This window comes from Bos javanicus, chromosome X (genome assembly GCF_032452875.1).
Source record: "Bos javanicus breed banteng chromosome X, ARS-OSU_banteng_1.0, whole genome shotgun sequence".
In the NCBI taxonomy this organism is placed as follows: domain Eukaryota; kingdom Metazoa; phylum Chordata; class Mammalia; order Artiodactyla; family Bovidae; genus Bos; species Bos javanicus.
This window is the reverse complement of record NC_083897.1, coordinates 61,625,849-61,646,111: the sequence shown is the minus strand read 5'-3', so window position 1 is coordinate 61,646,111 and position 20,263 is coordinate 61,625,849. Positions and strand designations below refer to the sequence as shown.

At 41.2% G+C, this 20,263-nt stretch overlaps 1 protein-coding gene and 1 non-coding gene across 9 annotated transcripts in view; both read left to right on the top strand.

The window, feature by feature from the left end:
- Positions 1-20,263, top strand: part of DCX (doublecortin) — a 398,761-nt gene that overhangs the window by 320,420 nt on the left and 58,078 nt on the right. The window lies entirely within an intron of this gene.
- On the top strand, positions 8,202-8,392 carry LOC133243628 (U2 spliceosomal RNA). The gene has a single exon (XR_009735178.1). It is a non-coding gene; the product is annotated as a U2 spliceosomal RNA (small nuclear RNA).

Genomic DNA, 20,263 nt, shown 5'->3' with positions numbered 1-20,263 from the left:
TGTCTGAGCGACTGCAGCACTCAGACAGCTGCAGAACAGAGTACCAGGGAGCTGAATGTGTTAATAGGAAAAAAGCGCTTCCCCTAGTTCTTTCTTCCAGAGGGATGTTTTCACAAGGACCTTTGTGTGTTGTTCAGTACAGTGGCTGGTCTTATTGCTGATGATTCTCAGAGTCACCAAGGAAAGGACATTATTAGGAACACAATAGATATAGATGATCATGCCAAGGTGTGGACCAGCAACGCTGGGCTGCTGAGCGTGCTTGGGTCAAAGGTTTCATTCCTTCATTTGGACTCTGTAACTGAACACAATATAAATAACTGGTAAATCTATATGATACGATGTGCAATACAATATACAGCACTTTTAAGCTCTTACTATGTGTGTCAGGAATAGAGGCAGAAGTGTACTAGTTAACAGTGTGGGAGTCTGATTCTTGAAATCAAAGCACTTTGGGATTATATTCTGGCTCTTCCAAGTAGTAGCTGTGTGATTCTGGGCAGGGTACTTCCCCATTATAAGCCTCTTTTCCTATCTGTCATGGGGATCCTAACAGTAGGGAGGATTAGATGAGATAATCCATGCAATTAGCTCAGTGCCTAGCCAATTGTAAGCATGTTAACTTAATTAACATTAACTTTATTGCTAATTTATTTATGTTATCTCACTTAGGTCTTCCAATCAACCTGGTGTGATAGCTACTATTATGATCCCTATTTTATAGGTGAGGAAACAGGGGTTCATACAGGTTAACTTGCCTAAAATCTCACAAATAGCAATTGGTTGAGCCGGACTTGCCCTCAAGCTAGCTGACTCCAGGGCTATTAGCTAATAAACTCTACTGATGCAATTACAAAGGGCTGGGGAGCTGGAATTTGTGTCTTTCCTTAAGGGGGTCTCCACCTCAGCTACAAATTGAAATCATCTGGAAAAAATCAGAACAGAACACTGATGGCCCCTCAGGTGTGGGGGTGAGTGTTCACTGGGAAGATTCATTTTTTTTTTAATCTTGATAAGAGTTTGTACTATACAGGTACATGCATTTGTCAAAACTCATCAAATGGTACATTTACAATCTGTACATTTCACTGAATGAAACAAATATTGAACTCTAATTATATGCTTACAGAAGTACTTAAGGGTAAAGTGTCTACAGCCTATTTTGAAACATATGCAGGAATAAGATGGGTTGATAGAGGGACAGGTATATGTTAAAACAATATAGCAAATGCTGATTATATGATCTAGGAGACACAGACTTTTATGTGTTTGAATATGTTCATAATAAAATGTTGGGAAAATAAATTAGAATCACTTGGGGAGCTTTTTAAAATGTTGATGAATAGGATCCCCTCAGAATTTCAGAAGTAAGTTAGTCTGGAGTAGGGAGCCCAGGTGTAGGTTTTTAAAAAAACTCTCAAGGTGAATCTCAAGGGCCTTTAAAACAAACACAATGTGCTCTGCACTCTCAAAGCCAACTCACAATAAGTGTCCCAGCGTTCAAAACTGAAAGTGTCCTGATAACATCAGTCAGTGATAGCCCATCCCTCCTTCTCTCTTGTATATCTCCACTCTGTACCCTCTACCCCTAACTTCAAACATTTCCTCTAAGTGAAAGCAGCACTGGGAAGAACTGTAGTGAAGAGCATCAGGTAAATTATAGGTAGAAGCCACCTTCCTCTCCCATGCACTCCCATCCACTAGATCGTTGCCCCAGGTTCTGCCCTGATCCAAAGAGCTGACTCATTGTAAAAGATCTTGATGCTGGGAAAGACTGAGAGCAGGAGGAGAAGGGGACGACAGAGGATGGTTGGATGGCATCATCGACTCGATGGACATGAGTTTGAGAAGCTCTGAGAGTTGGGGATGGACAAAGGAGCCTGGCAAGCTACAGTCCATGGGGTCACAAAGAGTCAGACATAACTGAGCAAATGAACAGCAACAACAAGGCCTCTACTTTGCAGCTGCTGGAGAGGCAGACACTCAACTTCTGGCTAAGTGGTAGACCAGACACTTAGAGCTGAACACAGATTGTGGGATCATAGAAAAGTGAGCCCAAAGTTGCTTGGATTTTAGCTCTTGTCTTGCCGCCTCTTGTTTTTAAGGAGCTGGTGGGGGATTGTGTTATCAACAAGCATCATTTAGGTCTCTTCTAGAGGAGCAGAAACCCCAGGATTCCAGAGTTTCAGCCTATGGGCTTTCCTAAGTGCACTGAGCATGTATTTGCTGCCAACCCTACATAGAATTTTTTTCTCTCTCTATCTCTCTCTCTCTCTGTGTCTCACCTCCCCTTTCTTTCCCTTTCTATCACCTCCCCCTCTCTGCCTTCCCCCTGTTCAAGTTTCATGGATCTATAATGGCTTTTATGTGGGAAGGAACTCATGTTGTAAATGACCCATACGTTAAAGTCACATAAAAATATTTCCTTCTGCAATCAATGTGCCAGGGGTCGCAGGCTGTTGATTCAGCTGAGAAGCAGTGAACCAGGTCATTTTATCATTGATGTAACTGAGAGATGGGATTATTATCTCCCCTGAATATGAAAGGCAGTTCTGCCAGGAGAAGCAAAGACTCTTTAATTAGACTGACATATGGCCAAAGAAGCATTGTGTGAAATTTGTGTCAGACTATAGTGGAATCATTTGGGGAACCAGTGTAGTCACCAGTAGTTTGGAGGGAAATGAAATTAGCCGTATGCTAGATCAAGTCAAAACGGCTACTCTTGGAGTCTCCAAAATATAGGTAGGTGTAATGTTCTAATAGCTAAACCTACTACTTTGGCCTGGCCAGAAACAAAGTTGAGTAGAGAAACAAATTTGCTTTTAATGGCTTCTCTCTACTTCTAAGCACTATACATCCTGTTAACATTCCTGGCAACCCAAATTTGTCCAATGCCTTGGACCTGCCCTACTCCACAACTGTACTCAGGGCCAGGGTTTTCTAAAAGTTGGTAGACATTCCACCCATGATGCATGATATATTTATGGGTTTCCTAGATAAGCATTTCAAATTCTAATCGTTATATTTGGCTTTAGTTGTACTAGAAAAAATGGCACATCTGTCCTATTATTTCATCACTATTACTATTTAGGTTAATTTCTATGAGCAAAAAATAGTCAGTTTTTTAAAAAGTGTATGTGGAGATGGAAAAATTCTGAAGGTTATACTTGAATGACTGAAAATTAATAAAGCATGCTATAGACCAGTGGTTTTCAATCTGAGGTGATCTATTCCCCCCTCCCCACCCAACAATGGGATATTTGGCAATGCCTGGAGATAGTTTTGTTTGTCACAACATGGTGGGAGGGGTGCTACTGGCATCCAGTAGGTATAGGGATACTAATAAACACTCTAATGCATAGGACAGTTCCCCCACCCCCTGCAAGAAAGAATTACCTGGTCTCAAATGTTAGTAGTGCTAAGGCTGAAAAACTCTGCTGTAGACCCGTGCTTCTCAGAAGTGCCTATGAGTCAAATAGGAATATTGTGAAAGTGCAGCTTCTGATTCAGGAAGTCTGAGGTGAGGTCTGAGATTCTGCACTTCTGAAAAACCTTTAGGTGATGCTATTATTGCTGTTCCATGGACCACATATTGAGTATCAAGGACCTGTAACTCCCCTCTTTCTCCCTCCACCAAATGCCATTGAGCTAGAGTTCCATACCCTCAAGGCTCTGCTCAGGGAGGGTTTGGTTGTTCTGAGAAATGACTAAGGAGTAATGGCTGAAAATAGATTAACGTGATTTTTTGCCATTTAGCAGGGCCATCAAAGTCTTAAACCAAAGATTAATTTGGTTGATACGTTCAGGAACTAAGCATAGCCAAAAAGAGAGATACATTTTGCTCTGGGGTACCTTTTGGAGAATAGACAGAATTTTCCATAAAAGGCAGGCACACCTAGGCTGGATTTGTAAAAATGGTTTGTTTTGTTCATTTTCATTTGCCTGGCACCCAGCACAGTATCAAGCTCAAAGTAGATGCCCAAAATATGTTTGTTGAACCAATTGACAAGTTATACATAGCTCTATAGATAGCTATTAGAACAACAAAGGAAAGTATCTACTGGGGCAGAACACTGCCATGAACCTCTTCAAGGTCAGAAAGGAATGCCCTTTGGTATCTTTTTATGTGAATGAGTATCATTAAACTGGATGCATCTTCCCAAAATATACTTCTTCCCCCTTGGATGGCAGCAGGATCATTTAAAATGTTTCTTGTTAGAAATCTTTGGAGCAGGGTGAGTGTGTATGTGGTGGGCATTTGGGGGGTACTTTACCTGTTCCATTTTCAGAAAGGAAGCTTCGTGGTAAAGGATTGAAGACTCCAGGACCTACAAGAAGAAACTGGGCCAAAGAGGGGGATCCTCCAGCTGTGCTGGCTTGAGCTATCAGGGCTCCTCTTCCCACTACCTTTGACTCTTGGAAATGTGTGCGATTTGACATGTGCCAGCCATAGGGCCACCACTGTGCCACACGCTTCCTTTCGTGGACCTGCCACACACCAGAAAGTACCCCTTTGGGAGTCATTCCCTTGGATAATACAAGTTTTCTAAAAGTTCTTGTTGAAATATATGGAACTAGTATACAGAAAGAATAGATTGGTTGCCTAGGGCTGGGGAAGTTGGAGGGATTTTGAGAGTGACTGCTAATAGGTACAAGGTTTCTTTTGTTTGGTTTTAAATATTTTTATCTATTTATTTATTTGGCTGCACTGGGTCTTATTTGTGGCATGCAGGATCTTCAGTCTTCTTTGTGGCATGCAAACTCTTAGTTGCAGCATGTAGGATCGAGTTCCCTGACTAGGGATTGAACCTGGGCTCCCTGCATTAGGAGTGTAGAGTCTTACCCACTGAACCACCAGGGAAATCCCTAAGGTTTCTTTTTGGAGTAATGGAAGTGTCCTAAAGTTGATTATGGTCATGGTTGCACGGCTTTGTGACTATGTTAAACCCACTGAATTGTGTACTTTAGATGGGTAGTTGTATAGCATGTGAATTATCTCTCAATAAAGCTGTTATAAAAATACATAAATATATGAATTAAATTAGGAGATACAGATTAAGAAATAACCAGGGGAACCTTAGTGGACTTCCCTGGTGGCTCAGATGGTAAAAGGGTCTGCCTACAATGTGGGAGACCCAGGTTTGATCCCTAGGTTGGGAAGATCCCCCTGGAGAAGGAAATGGCAACCCACTCCAGTACTCTTGCCTGGAAAATCCCATGGACGGATAGAGGAGCATGGAGTTGCAAAGAGTTGGACACAACCGAGCAACTTCACTTTCACTTTTCACTTTCAGGGGAACCTTGGAGAACCTCATGTAAGGGAGAAAGATGGTTTCCATCCACACATGGAAACAAGAGATACAGGGTAGTAATCAGGATTCTTCAATTTTAAATTCTCCATAAATTCATATCTACTCTCTTGAATCCAGTTGCCAGTAACCCCAACTGTTATCAACATGTTCCAACATTAGATTGATAGGAGCTAGGAAATATTCAAATGTAGTGAACAAAAAGAGTCAGGTCCCCTAAGATAAAATAATCATGGCATAATTAATAAAGCATAGGGTTTGGCACTACCCTGTGGTTCTGGAAGGCCTTTAAATTCAATCAGGCCACTTGGACCATTGTTGTTTTCCACAGAGAGCTGCAGGACCTGAGGCCTGAGAAAAATGGATTTTTTTTTTTTTCAATGAAATGGAGACTATGGTTTTGGAAGAGGCAATGTTAAAACCACACTTATTTCATATAGCCTGGTGGCTAAATGTTCCAAAACCACAGAGGGAGAACCCCTGTCTCTCCACATGTGGCTTTCCATGAACCCACTGTAATTTTAATAGTTTGCCACGTCACAGATGAAACATAAATGGCAGGGTCACTTCAGTAAATGACTTCAATAAATGTGTTTGAGAAAACAGAAATGACAGGGCGTGGGACCTAGATCCCCTATTCCTACGGCTGAGCTCATGCGAGTTGAACATGCAAGTATCAATAGTATTATTTTGAATGTAATAATGAGCTCTCTCATCCTCCAACTTATGTCTTGGAAATGCCTTGGAAGGAAAAATAATGCATTTAGCTATTTAGCAAGATTATGTTTACATCTTGCTATAAATAAAGGGTCTTAGGAGTAGGACAGGATGGCTTGTTCAACTCAGGAAAAGAATGGCTGTCCTAGGAAAAGAATGACAACTAGGAGTTTGGGGGCTAACAAAACAAATTGGTCTTTTTCTCAGTTTTGCTCTAAGCTTCCCCTGATTACTGTGACCAGTAATTCTTGGACTTGGAAATATAAATTGAGAAGGGGCTATTACTGGGACCCAGTATTGTAAACCTGCTGCCAGCAGCCACTGAGTAATCTACTACACAGCACATTGTTATTTGTGACTCCCTTAGGCCCCATTAGTGCAAGAGAAACCTAGGACAAAGGAAAGACTACAAGAAGACAAAGGAAATGGGCATTCAGTAGAGTTATTAAATATGTATTTCACAGCAAGGAATTATCTCTATTGGACTCCAACTGGAGGCAGTCCAGCATTTGGCCTGCGACTGACCCTGGGTACAATAAAACCCCAAATTTCAAGAAAGCATTGTGGAAACTCCCCTGATTGAACTCATCTCGCTCTGTAGAAGACAGTGGGTTATTTACAAGGCATATCCTGCCACGTTCTCTTTCCTGCTACGAGGATATTTCATCATCTTTCCAGATTTCACACCAGGGTCAGTCTCATTTGGCTCTGTTTTCTTTGTGTCTGCAGATCTCAAATTGTCAGGGAACATCTTGTCAGGAAAAGGCCAGATGGGCAGACAGGGAAGTGATTCAGCCCCCGAGGAAATAAAGTGTTCAACCTGTCTGCACTCCCTTGGGGCACCGGAGTGAGGGGCCAGACAGACAGGGACACAAGAGGAGGTTCCTCCAACTTCACTCAGAGCTGCAGAAACCTGGGCCACACGAGCACTTTTGGATGTAGGGAGCAGGAAATTCCAATTTCCATGTTGTGAGCTAACAGGATGAAATCTGATACCACCCTCCCTATGCTCTGGAAATGAACTCAGTCCTCTCTTTGAATTGGGGTCTTGGAGCCACAGAACCTCATAATGCAATTTTCACTCCCCAGGCCCTTGTAAGAGGCAAAGTGAAATACTGGTGATACGTGATCTAATTAAGGGCTCAAACTGAAGGGAGCTCTCACTAGTTTTACATTTTGATTCCTGAGAGATGTTTTTCTCTGGCAATCACGTGGCAAACAGATTTTAGACAAAAGCAATTCAGAGTCATTTTGGCACCCTCAACACCTAGCAATGTTTGATACGTGGTGCTTAGTAAATGTGTCTTTATAGAGTAAGCATGACTTCTGGCATTAACCTCTCCTTATCGATTTGGAATATAAGCACAGATGCCATCCCTTCCATGGTCTCTGAATTGATTATGCCCTGGGGGCCTGGAAAATATCTAAGTAAAACAGACAGGAAGAGTTAAGCATTGTTAGCCAGGGACCCATGCTTCTGATTGTTCTGAGAGCTGATTCTGGGGTAAAATCTAGTTGGCTTCCTCTTTTCAGCCTTGGCCCTTAGCCCAGTGGTTTTGACCCACAGCTGTGTCTCTGGACTGATTACTTTCTACAGTCTTATTGGGTTTCCTGATTGCTAGCCCTGTTTCCTGTCCCATGAGCTGAACATTAGTCCACAGATGTCAGGGGAAGAGACTTGGCTTTTACTGTCTAATTGCTTTAGTGGTGATAAGTCAGAGTACAGTTCTGGGTTAAGGAGTCCCAAATCAACTTACCTAGAAAAGGAGCAGTCAGAGAGCAAGGTCAAGTTCTAAAGGCCAGGGTTGGAATCCACAGGCCAGGGAGCTGAGAACAGAATAGAGACAACTCACTGGATTTAAGTTTGGAAACGTAGGATAGGTTATAAAGATTCATTTCATGACATTATGCTAATGATGTATTCAATCAATGGTTCTCAACCTAGGGCCGATTTTGCTAGGGGCCATTTAATAATGTCTAGACATATTTTTGATTGTCACAACTGTGGGAGTGCTGCTATCATTTAGTGGATAGTGGTTGAGGATGCTGCTAGACATCCTACAATGTACAAGACAGCCCCGCACAGCAGAAAATTATCCAACTCAGATGTCTGTATTAGAGGCACAAGATACAGGTTATAGATCACAACTATATGAAATATTAAAAAGATACTGGATCACTGCTCAGTCTTTTGAATAAGATCAAGTGTAGTATCTGCTCTTATGAGTTTAATACCTGATACGTCCTCTATCTGAGGACAGTATATTAAATGGATTTTTGGAGCAGGGACTTGGAATAGGAGCTTGCTCCATCCACTCCAAGCATCGGCCTGGTATTTCAGTACTTCCAAGAATGGTGCATCCTCTCCAGGGACAAAACTGCCAGTCCAAATGAAAGTGCCATTCTAAACTCACAGGCAACTGGATTTTTGAAGCCCTGGCACTCAGGTCTGAACTATCAGGGTCAGTCTCATCAGGCTCTATTCTCATTTCTCATGCCTCACACCCATCTCTTCTCTGTTGTCCAAGCTCCTCCCATATCTCCTGAAAAAAAAAAAAAAAAAGATACTGGAAGGATACACATCATAGTTATCATAGGGGAATGTTTAGGTGGCAGGATAAGGCATATTTTTTTCTTTTCTCTGGTCTGTAAATTCTCTAACATAACTATATTGCTTTTAAATTTTAAATTGATTTTTAATTACATAAATAATATCTGGACACATTGTGCTTGTAAAATATTACGGTATTACAGATAAAACTGTGAAGATGTCTTTGACCAATCTGGTTTCTTCCACCTCAGACCCATTCCCAGAGATAACCAGTTTTGTGGCTACAACTTTTCAGAGCTTTATCTATACTTTTATACATATATTGTGTGTAACTATGGAAATACATCTACTGTGTCATTGGTTTTTACAGATTCATAGTATTCTATAGTTTATCTATTTCCCTACTAAATAACATTTAGTTTGCTTCCAGTCTGGGGTTATTATGACAAATGCTGCATTGTACATGTCTCCTTGAACATGCTTGCCAGGGTTTCCAAAAGGGTATAAAAATTGCTGGGTTATGGAAAAAACACACATTTAAAATTTTATCAGTTACAACCAATTGCCTTCCAGAGAGCTGACAAATTTAATTTCCTGAAAACCTCACTAACACTTGATATTTTTTGGGTTTAAACCTGAATGAAACTTTTGGCCAACCCAACAGTTTGTTTTTCATGTTTGCCAATCAGATAGTTGAGAAATAGTGTAATTCTTTTGTTTTAGTTTTAATTTGCATTTCTCTTGTTACTGCTGAGATGGAGCATCTTCCTCAAGTATTTGCTGAATCTATCATATATTCTCCTCAGTGATGTTCACATCCCTTGCTCACTTTTATAAGACCTTTCCAATAGTTTTTTTAAAAAAACAGAAGAGAGCAGGATCAGGTTGCACAAAAACACAGAAATCAGTCTACCAAGTGTCTTGTCTGTCCTTCCTCCCTAACACAGATCCTGAATCCCACCCAGACCAAAATGACCCCTTTTTGCCATTACTGAGAATTCAAGAGCATAGCTATATTAGGAAACAAATTAGCAAAGCCCATTCTCACCACAGTTCTGTGTTTCCCTGGACTGTGAGCCTTTGCTATGCCAGCATCTTGATACTGAATAGCCAGCAGGTACTGCCAGTCAGATTCGCTCCAGTCAAATACAAATCTGATATGTGACGAAGCATAAAGGAGCATGAAAGGCAGCGTGTGAACTGAATGTTATCTGCTGCCCGTGCAAATGGCAATTAGGACCATTAAATTTCAGTTAATCTTCATTAAGAACATCTGTTGTCTAGCCCACATGAGAAAACCAAAGATGGGGTTGGGTGATTGTGCCCACTCCCAATAAGTAGTTGTATCAACGAGTTTCCTGCCCACTCTCAGGCATAAACTGAAAGAGATGTGGCAAGGAAAAGTAGGAAAAGTATAACATCTGATACATACTAAGGAATAAAACTAGATGTACAGCATCTTCAAGACTCGAGTATTATTTGAAACCAGAGTGCTTGTAAGCTATGGCCCTTGTGGCGAAGAAGATGAATGATTAGTCCTAGTGAATTTCAAGATCACCAAATGGGGGTTCCAGAGTCTCAGGCAAAACTGGCTCTTGAGTGGTTCTCTCTGCTCTTTTGGTTGCTCTATCCCATACACCCTCCTACTCTGTCCACTGGGGTCCTGATCTTTGCCAGGGGACTGTGAATACAAACCAATTCAAATCACCACTACCAACATGTTGCTTGACTAACATCCTCCTGTCTCACATGTACATGGCATCTTCTGCCTTATCAGCCTCCCAGTTGGCTTGTATCTGTGATGGAGCAGATGTTCTCACCAGTTCCAAAGAGGTATTAGGGGAAGGGGAAGGACTTCTGCACCTTTGTCTGAGTTTAGGCCGGTTAAGTTCTTCCTTACCATCAACTACTATGGTGATGGTCTTCTTTTCTAAGTCAGTGGCAGGGGATGGGGGAGTCAGATAAGAAGATAGATAGGTAGACAAGTAGTGTAAATTATGTTCCTTTGTATAAGCGTCATGTAGCTCACCTTGGTAGCCTTACCACAGTTGTAATTTTCCATTTGTTTGGGTAGCCATTTGATCAATATGTTTGCCCTACCAGCATGTAAGTAACGTGAGTGCCCAAACCATGTCTGTTTTTGTTCATCAGTGTACCCCTGGCACTTGGCATGGCATCTACCATATAGGTGCTAAATATAATTTTTTGACCTAAAAAGCCAAAAAGTTGTGATTCTGATGTTTTTAAAATGAAGAAAAGCCAGGTATTCAGGCAGGAGTATATGAAGAGGCAGGGGCTTCCCTGGTGGCCCAGACAGTAAAGAATCCGCCTGCAATGTGGGAGACCCAGGTTTGATCCCTGAGTCAGGAAGACCCCCCCGGAGAAGGAAATAGCTACCCAGTCCAGTATTCTTGCCTGGGAAATCCCATGGACAAAGGAGCCTGGTGGGCTACAATCCATGGGGTTGCAAAAAGTCAGACATGACTGAGGGACTAAGCATGCACACACACGTGGGAAGAAGCATTTTTCAAAGGTACGGCATCTTACCATCTCTCTACTCTCATCCCAGGGAGACATCTCACCCTGTGAGTCTGCCTTTGTATAAGGCTGTCCCTTGCCACAGTCTGGAGAAGGAAATGGCAACCCACTCCAGTACTCTTGCCTGGAAAATCCCATGGATGGAGGAACCTAGTAGGCTACAGTCCATGGGGTTGCAAAGAGTTGGACACGACTGAGCAACTTCACTTCACTCACTTCATACTCTATCACTGGAAAAGGAAACGGCAACCCACTCCAATATTCTTGCCTGGAGAATCCTGTGGACAGAGGAGCCTGGCGGGCCGTGGTCCATGGGGTCTCAGAGAATCAGACACGACTGATGTGACTAAGCATGCACGCACTTGCCACAGTCATCCCCTAACTTGTCAATAGTGCTTTCATCTAGGAATGTTGTGAGTGATCGAGAATGAAGCCTACCTTTGATAGTTTTCTATTTTCCTGTGATCTCAACACCACTGTTTTCTCCACAACAAATGCTCATTAGCAGGCACAAGCCTATCTTGCTCCTTGGGGCCTAAGGGTAATATTGTGCCTTCAAGTTGTATAGCTGAGATGGCCAGTGGAGGTAGGGACTGAATACCCCAGGGAACTATATTTACATTAAAATGGAAACAAGGACATACCAGTACATTTATTGTATCACAATTGCTCCTAAAGTCTGCCAAAATATCACTCAGTGTCTCTCAAAGAGAATTGACATAGAAAGAGAAAAGGATGAAAGGTAATGCAGATGCTAGAAATGGAACAAAGATGGCATTTTGAACAAACTTTGACTCAAACTTTGATTCTAGAGAATTCTTATAAGGTAATGATGCTTTCTCCACCTCTTCTCAACCATTCCATTTTACCTCTTCAAACCCTGTTCTTTTCCCACAATCCTTTTCTTGACCTCTTATCTATTACTGTGAATTCTTGCAAGGCCTTTCTTATGTTTCTGTCCCATTGACAGAAAAAAGAGGATTCTACCTGAATCCCTAGCCTTTCCCATATGACCCAGGTTCCTGATACAGAAATAAAGAGCAAGCTGAAATCATGAATGTTTTTACCACAGCAGCTCCATGGTTGCTACTAACTGGAATACCTCTTTTTCATAAAACCCAGAGATTTCCAGGGAGACCATTGCTAATCCCTTAAACTCAAGACATAGATAAAGCAGTTGGCTTGGTTATCACTAATTTCATTTTCATGCTTATGTTTGCCGTCATTCACTGAGGGACAAAAACAAGTCAGCTATGATAAGGGTAAACCCTGGATTAGCATTGTGTATTGTAGCTGTAAATTTTGCTGTAAATGAAAGGTACAAATGATTTGAAATCAGTTATAGAGGAAACAAGAAGCTACAAATGAACCTTTGATGGAAAATAACTTGTTTATTTCCTTAGCTGGGTATTTGGGATTGGTTTATGTTTCACATTTTATAAGGAGATAGTTCCCAATGGACCTGAAGATTGGGTTTATAATAACAGTTTAAGAGCTTAGCTGAAATTAACAAAACCAAACTTCAAAAGGTGTAGAAACGAAAGCAAGAGTTTGAAGTCTAGCTATTTTAAAGATACTGACAATTTCCCCTCTTAGAAGCATGAAACGTTTTCGGGTCAAAGACTTTACTCATCACCTAGTTTCATTTACCATGCAAAATAAAACCTCTTCTTATTGTAAGTTATCTTTTAAACTTTGAGCATCTCCCAAGCAAGAAACTCATTGCTTTTTATTGTCTAAAAAAACCACACATAATATGTTAGTCCATTATCATTTTTTCAGCATCAATTCTTCAGCACTCAGCTTTCTTCACAGTCCAACTCTCACATCCATACATGACCACTGGAAAAACCATAGCCTTGACTAGACGGACCTTTGTTGGCAAAGTTATACCTCTGCTTTTGAATATGCTATCCAGGTTGGTCATAACTTTCCTTCCAAGGAGTAAGCGTCTTTTAATTTCATGGCTGCAATCACCATCTGCAGTGATTTTGGAGCCCCCAAAAATAAAGCCTGACACTGTTTCCACTGTTTCCCCATCTATTTCCCATGAAGTGATGGGACCACATGCCATGATCTTTGTTTTCTGAATGTTGAGCTTTAAGCCAACTTTTTTACTCTCCTCTTTCACTTTCATCAAGAGGCTTTTTAGTTCCTCTTCACTTTCTGCCATAAGGGTGGTGTCATCTGCATATCTGAGGTTATTGATATTTCTCCCAGCAATCTTGATTCCAGCTTGTGCTTCTTCCAGTCCAGCATTTCTCATGGTGTACTTAAGATTAACTAAAATCCTAGGGCCACTGTTAATATCCATTTTGTTTCATCTTATACTGTTGAATTTGGAGATTTAAACGTGGAATTTTATTAAATGTCTTAAATATACTCTCTCCTAGAACTCAAAGGAGTGTTAGAAATCCTTTGTTTTGGCCCATCAGTCCTGCCTTTAAACTTTTTTCTAAATCTTGATTCTGTCATCCAACATCAATCTCTTTTGGCAAGGCCCTTGAAATAAGATTATAACTTGTACTGATATTCAACCCCCAGTTCTTCAATTTACCAACAAATACATAACCAAGCCCTAACTTCAAAAACTGCAAACTCACATTTTATTTTTGTGGCATTTCTCCTCCCTTACCTGGAGAATTCCTATTCACCTATTGAGACCCGTTTCAATTGCTACCTCCTCTGTGAAGTGCTGGGGCTTCCCTGGTGGCTCAGCACTAAAGAATCTGCCTGCAATGCAAGAGACACAGGAGATGTGGGTTCGATCCCTGGGTGGGGAAGATTCCCTGGAGGAGGAAATAGCAATCTGTAAGTACAGCAATACTGTAAGTACAGTATTCTTGCTGGGAAAATCCCATGGACAAAGGAGCCTCACGGGCTACAGTCCATGGGGTCAGAAAGAGTTGACATGACTGAAGGACTGAGCACTGTGAAATGTTACTCTGTCTGAATTCATCCTTTAAGCAATGTTGACAGGCCCCATTTCTATACATACATGTATTGTATTGAATAACATACTGCCTCTGCTATTTTATGAATTCCTTCAGGTCTTATATATTCTTTGCATCCCCAGGACCTGAGCCCGGGTCAGCAGGTAGACTGTGGTGACTGTCTACTGAGGAAGACTGTGAGGTTGGGTAGGAACTCAGTACAAGAGTGTTGTGAGGCATGAGCCATGAGCTCAGGAGGCAATGTTTTGCCAACCCTGGCCCAGGACATAGTCAGTACTCAAGTATGTTTTTAAATGTATTTTTGCATCCACACCCTGAGATATCTACTTTATCAAAAGAAAAGTAAACTCGGCATAGCTTGTGTCAACCCTTGTTTATGTCTACTATCATAATTTCTCTTGAGTATTCACAAACAATATTCTAATAACCCTTTTAAGATATTTTTTTCTGGGTACCAACATCAAGTTAATTATTGGTTTGTATTTTCTGAGATATACTTCTTGCCCTTTTAAAAAGTAGGACAACATTTTCTCGTCTTTAGTCTTCTGGCGCCTCTTCCATTTTCCAAGAACTTTCCAGGTGGTGGTGACTCATTTGGAGAAAATGGCCCTTTTCATTCGGACCTTTCAACAGCATTGTTTGTAATGGTCAGGGGCCATGACTAGGAGAGCTGTTTCTTGGAAAATGTCTATTTGAATTGGGCAAATCAGAGGCTGAAGTCAGGATGGCCAATAAATGTGTTATTGACAGAGGCCTGGCCTAGAAAGACAGCCAAGTCTAGGGAGGCAGTTTTCTCTGAACCTTGGCCCAGCAAGCATTTCAGATGGCTCTTCCTGTCTCTTTTCCCTTCCCCTTCTCTTGGCTCCATATTCTCCTCTTGCTCTAGTTTGTCTCCTCTGAGCTGAATTTGGATGGCTAAAGTGTAACCTCAGCACAAAAATGACCAGAAAAATGCACATCTGCCCTTGAGCTCCAGATGAGGACCTAGGTCAGTGACTGTTAGTGACAGAGAAAATAAACAAAATGGTTTCAAGAAATTGCAGATATTAGGTTAATAATAGATACACTTCAGCTGTATATATGTGAAAAAGAGAATATCAGCTATGTAGATACACACAAAAAGTACAGTAAAATGATGATTCATTAGAATACTAAAAGCAACAGATTTTTTCTGAACCTACCATGTGTCGAGTCCTGTGCTAGACACTGAGAGGAGACAAAGAAATGATCTTAAAGATGTTGCAGTAATTCTGTAAAATCTTCTACCTTAATAAGTCTTCCCTCATAGCTCAGTTGGTAAAGAATCTGTCTGCAATGCAAGAAACCTGGGTTTGATTCCTGGGTCAGAAAGACCCCATGGAGAAGGAAATGGCAACCCACTCCAGTATTCTTGCCTGGAGAATCTCATGGACAGAGGAGCCTAGTGGGAGCCTGGTCCATGGCATTGCAAGAGTCGGATACGACTTAGCGACTAAACCACCACCTTAATAAGAGAGTGGCAAATAGCCAAAATCTGGTGTTCAGGCTTTTTTTTTTTTTTTTAAGAAGCCTTTTCTTGAACAAAATAGGAACCAAAATATAAGCGAATTTTTAAAAAGGCTAACCTTCAATGACCGGAAAATGAAATTCATCTAAACTCTCTGTTCCAACTATGGATTAGTTAAATGACCCTTGATCTGTGTACACACAAAGAAAATGACATTGCTGAGACTGCAGCTTGTCTCCCCACCCAGCACTGTGGTTGCTTTGCAGAAGCTGCAGCAAGTCTGATTTTTATTTGGACTGGGAAATCTTATCATGCAGGTTCAGCCTAGCTCAGGTTCTTGTCCCTGTCAGTATGAATCTTACCACTTATTTGGTCAGAGGTACAGTGAGAAGTGGGCCTTCAGCCCTCTAAGGGGCTGTGCCCTGTTGCCATAAACCATTGAAAGCCTGATTCCTGATCCCAGCAGCTCATGCAAGGGACAAATGTAAACAGGAGCTGCTTTGCTCTCAGTGGAAAGGTTTGAGTTGAGCTCCTTCCAGGCGATCACACGGGCTGCCATTTTATACAGTCTATTTCTGTCTTCCTGTACACATCCCTCAATTTGCATTCCTGCTTAAACTTGCCACTAGTCCTGCCTCTCTGTGTGGGAGGTGGAATGGATTTGAAGAAGGGAAAGAAAAGCCTTTTTGTGAGGAGGGGGAGAATACAGGACTTTCACCGGCTGTTCCTCCTGGGTATCTTGAGAGAAGCATTTTGTCTCCTGGCTTCCTTGAGGGTTGTCATAGAAGCACTCATTTAGCATGGGTATAAGCCTTACTTCTTTATGCATTTGACTTTTGGCTGAGTTTGAACCAATTTGGCTCATTAAAAAAAATGGTGATTTGTGTAATGAGAAGGTGAATGGCAAGAAGAAGGTGGAAACAACTTTAAAGATAGTTTACATGAAGAGAGTGTTTCAAGGGACCATCAAAAGCCCTCAAATATCTTTCAGCAGATTTTAAGGAGTATGAATTGTCTACTATTAGAGCTTTATTCCTTAGGGTTCAGTTATGGTCCTCTCTAGGCATTACCTCTGAGGCTGGGCGGGATGCACTATTAAGCTATGAACACTCTAGCATGATTTAGCTTATCAGAAATTTGCAGGCAACTGATCCTTTCCCAGCAACCAGTTGGCGTTCCTTGCCAGTACATTTGACTTGGATGATATCCCCCATTCTTAAGGGAAACTAATTTAATTGTGTAAATTCGCAATCTTAACAGACTCAAAAAGCAATTGGTATGAGTCAAAACTTGGAATGGCTAAGCAGTTTAGATGCTTGTATAAACAAGGTCCAAAAGTCAATTTTTCAGGCCATTAAATGTAGGTCAGATGCAAGAAGAGAACTAAATTGTGACAGAAGGGACTCAACCCAAAAATGTCTACCAGCCTAGCAGCTCCTTGAGGATGGGAGCTGTGTCTGTTGCTTTCTGTATCCCTGACAGTTACCACGGTGGCTGCCTTCTCACAAGCACTCAGTGAGTGCTATTCAGGAAGTAAACACGGTCAGAACAAAGAACAATTTTTTGACGGAAGGGTTGATTCTGGAATGTATTGCCAAATAATTTTGGGGAGTCCTTTATTGCAGAGATTTTATGAAAGAAGGTAGGTACTACTATGCACAGAATGTGAAAGTAAAGTGCTCTATAAGGGCAGAGAAAGACAGTGGATTTTCCTTCTAGTTCTTGAGTGCTATGAAATAGGGTGAAGATAGTTCGTGTAGGGTGTCTCTTTTTGTCTATCTGTCTCTGTTTTTTGTTTCTTTCTTTGCCAAAACCTAATTTACTTTACCAGCTTTTCTTTTTTTAAACTTTCTTTTTATTAAACTACAGTTGATTTACCACGTTGTGTTAAATTTTGCCAACTTTTCTTGGCCCTACCTTACTTCCCCTTAGGTCACACAGCTTTTGCAAAATAATTATAATAATTTGCATTCATATAGCATTAGTGCTTTTCAAGGCATTTTCTTACACACTTTCTCTTTTTGTTCTGAATTTGAAAAAAACCCACTATGAAGCAGTCAAAGTAGTATTAGTTACATTTTTCAGATGAGGAATCTGTGGTATAAAGTATATAAGTGACTTGCTCATGATCACATTGCAACGTGTGACTGAACCAGAACTAGAAGTCAATCCCTTGGTGCAGTATCACCCCAAGTCTCAAAATTCAGGAATGGAGGTTTGTTAAGAAAACAGCAAATAGTGCTACTGTCTTCATGGTTATAATCCTCATACTTTTTATATTGTTTCAAATTCCTTCTTTATACTCCTTTCTAGTCCTATGAGGATGACATTTGAGAAATTGTCAAATCAGACATTATAGCAACTGTAGGGTATCAATTTATCCTTAGCTTTTTTTCCTTCAAATGTGAAGTACACACTTAAATACATTTCAAACAACATTGGGTAGGACATCTTTCTGTCTCTGCTTAAGCCAGCTGACACAGAAGTCTTCTGAAATATATTGTCCCAGAGTACATCTTCTCTTTCTCTTACAGCTTTCTTTGACAGTTATGGCAAGAGGACCTCTTGCTGATATTTCATTGAGTCTTTTCCTTCCTGGAGTTGGCAACTTTCTCACACAGATTCAAGAGGCAGCAGGTCTAGTGTAATTACCAGTCCAAACCCTATTTGGTGTCCCAGAATGGAATGAGTAAAGGCAGTGTTGTACTGGAACCATGGATGAAGCTGGACCTCAGAGCCTGTGAAGGATGCCAGGACTAGAAGAGCCAAGAACTTTGCAAAAACCAGAGGTCTAGGCAGGCTGTGAGTCATTAACCAAAAAAACAGTTAGGAACTAGGAAATAAGCTTCTTACTGGGGTTAAAGCAAGGCCAAGTGTCAAAAACTCTAAACAGCAATGAACAATGGTAACAACAACAATACCACTCTAGGAAATGAGATAAATTCGGCTTTCGCCCAGAAGCCTGCTAAAACTGAACTGATTTTAGGGAGTGGCCAGCCTGAGATACATAGGTGGGAGTAAGGAAGCCATCTTTACAGGTGGGGAGTGGAGAGTGTGGTGGTCACAGCAAAGGTGCTTCCTTGACTGTCAAGAAATATTCTAGAGTATGGTTTCTCAACTCTGGTACTAGTGACATGTTTGGTGCAGGGATAGTTCTTCTGTTGTGTGGCGTTGTTCTGTGCATTGTACGATATTTAGCAGCATCTCTGACCTCTACCCACTAGATGTCAGTAGCATCCATCCAACCTGTCAAAACCAAACATGTCTCCAGATAATGTCCAATGTTCCTTGGGGAGTTAGGAGGAGATAAAATGGCCCTTGGTTGAGAACCACTGCTCTCGAAGCTATGGATTATGAAAGCTTTTTGGTCTGAAGCCTTCTAGGGTCCACAGACTTCTAAATTATCTTCAGAGCAGGAAATCTAAGGTAGCAGGTATAAGGATATGTTGGGAAGTTAATCCCAACAGATGTTCTTTCACATCCAGTGCCAGGCTCATCTCTCCCATTAGGCACTATTGCAGTTCCTAAGAATATTGAGCCCTCAGAATTTTCTTGAAATCCTACTTAATTGCAAACTGAAGGGTAGATTTCCTCATGGTTTTCATTCCTGGTTTACATGCAAATTGGGACAAATGTGAAAATATGTTTTGCAAATGAATTCTGAAAAACATGTTAAGTTCCTGTATTCATTTTACCTTGAACTTAATTTCTTCATTTCCATTTCTTTTTACTTTCATTCAACCATATCATTTACAGTGGAAGTATATAACTGATGAGGTGGAACACCCAGAGGCTAGGAATAAAGGAGAGAGGCTAGAGAACTTTGACTGGGGTCATTTGGTAAGAACTAGGTCTAAGAACCTCTATTCTGGGAAATACTTGCAAAGAATATTGTACCTGCTTCTCTGTCTTCCAACTCAGCCTCTTTTCTTACCACCTTTTTTAAAAAAAAAGTGTAAGGAAGAAGTCTATGCACTCTTTTTCCTCATTTTTGCTCATGTGGTGGATTTTCATGTCTGTCAGAAGTAAGAGTCCTCTGAAGCCCTGTCAGAACAGTTTTGTGGACAGGGTATAGTGGAAATGGCCTTGGACTGGGAGTCCAAACCTAGGTTCTAGTCTCTTTCCCTCTTTATAGATATTTGATCTTACAAATCACCTTACCTTGGCTGAACGTCAGTTTCCTCACATGTAAAATAGAACTACCCGTTTGCCTACATGGTAACTATATGGTTCCAAAGAGACAACGGGATGGAAAGCGGCATGAAACATGGAAGAGCTTTTACAAATGCAAAATGATATTAGTATTATCGCTTAATTATAGTTCACACGTCTTCAGTTATCCTTCCCCAAGTGTCACAGTGCCCACCGGATAGATGTCATAGTCAAGGCTATAATAACAGTTCTTTTCTCTTACCTGCAGCAGCAGACTTACTCTCTAGGCCTTCCTCTCCAGATCTACTCTCACTTTCTACCCTATTCCACCATGCTCTGTGCCCTTGGAGGCTGCCCCATATCAACAGGCTCCCTTGTCTCCAAAATTCCAGTTGTGTTTGGTCAATGGGAAACATTGGCAAGGAGGAGAGCAGTGAAGTTTATTCCCTGGTACCCTGCCAGCAAGGGTGCTGGCCATCACTTCATTGAAGGTCACAGCTCCTATCAGGAAGCTCTCTTTGTATAATTGTCATGTTCTCTCCTGGGTTCTGGTATC